This window comes from Equus quagga, chromosome 7 (assembly GCF_021613505.1).
Source record: "Equus quagga isolate Etosha38 chromosome 7, UCLA_HA_Equagga_1.0, whole genome shotgun sequence".
Lineage (NCBI taxonomy): Eukaryota > Metazoa > Chordata > Mammalia > Perissodactyla > Equidae > Equus > Equus quagga.
In genome coordinates this window covers 33,395,157-33,396,418 of record NC_060273.1, presented here as the reverse complement: position 1 = coordinate 33,396,418, position 1,262 = coordinate 33,395,157, and the positions used below count along the sequence as shown (strand labels likewise).

Below are 1,262 nucleotides of genomic sequence, written 5' to 3'. Positions count from 1 at the left end.
GCTGTGGCTATACATGATGGACAGATGATGGTGGGGGGGGGCCCAGGGCTGTGCCACCAGCTCTGTCTGCTTGCGCCCAACAGTGCCTGGCAGCTGCCGGGGTCACCGGCTACCGGCCCAGGCCTGGCCTTGCTGGGTGTGACCAAGCAGCCCCCAGAGGCAGCCTGGCTCCATGGGAACATCTTCTGTGCCCTACAGAGCCCCACCTCCCCCCAGGTGTGAGGCAGGGGAGGCCTGGGGCCCTTTTCACAGGGATCTTCCAGTCACCGGCCCCCGGGACCTGCCCTGTCCTTGGGGACGGTGGCCCTGAGGCCCCTGTTATGTGGCTACAAGCTCTTTGACTCCTCCAGGCCACACCATACTCCTCAGCCACAGTCTCTGAGTAGCAATGCCCCCCACTTAGCAAGCTGAGCACCCCAGCCAGAGGCCCCCACCGCGGGCTTTCCGGGCAGTTGAGCCAATGTTGGCACGAGGGTTGACTCCCTGACCACCCCTTCCCCCACAAGAACTCAAGCATGCACCCACGGGCGGCCAAGGACCCTCGCATCCGTGCAGACCCCGGCCCAAGGGGCGCTCCCTGCTCATGTGACATCCACACCCCGAGGATCCCGGGGTAGGGGACTCGGACAGATGGCAGGCCGGGTGCAGGGCCGGACCGAGCACTGCCCAGCGGGGCGGCGGCCCCGAGCGCGCACCCTCGAACCGCGGGCCCAGCACCCAAGGGCGGCCAACGCCAGAAGTCTCTCCCTCCTCCTCTTCCTCAATCTCGCTCTCGCTCTCTCCAGTCCATCTCTCCCCCCCACCTTTTTTTTTTTTTTTTTTTTTGCAAAAGGAGGGGAGAGGGGGTAAAAAAATGCTGCACTGTGCGGCGAGGCCGGTGAGTGAGCGGCGCGCGGCCAATCAGCGCGCGCCGTTCCGAAAGTTGCCTTTTATGGCTCGAGCGGCCGCGGCGGCGCCCTATAAAACCCGGCGGCGCGCCGCGCTGCCACCGCCGACACCGCGTCCGCCCCGCGAGCAGAAGCCCCTCGCCCTCGCCGCTGCGCCGCCACCGCCGGTCTACACCGCCCCCAGGTAAGCCTCCGGGCGCGCCGATGGGGCCGGCGCCGCGCCTCCTCCGCGCAGCCCGCGCCCCTCCGCCGCGGTCCGCTGCACGGCCTCCGGGGCCGGCGAACGGGCTCCTGCGCTCCAAGCTCGGGGCCGGGCTGCACTCGCAGCGCGCGCTGCCGTCGGGCCGCGGCGGCCGCGGGGCCCCTTCGGGGTGG

The 1,262-nt window shown here is 69.3% G+C and overlaps 1 protein-coding gene across 1 annotated transcript in view; it reads left to right on the top strand.

The window, feature by feature from the left end:
- The first annotated feature begins 953 nt into the window (after positions 1–953).
- ACTB (actin beta) overlaps positions 954–1,262 on the top strand; it is a 3,302-nt gene continuing 2,993 nt past the window's right edge. The window contains exon 1 of the mRNA XM_046666731.1: positions 954–1,071. The gene's annotated coding sequence lies outside the window, so the exon portion shown is untranslated. The remainder of the gene's footprint in view (positions 1,072–1,262) is intronic.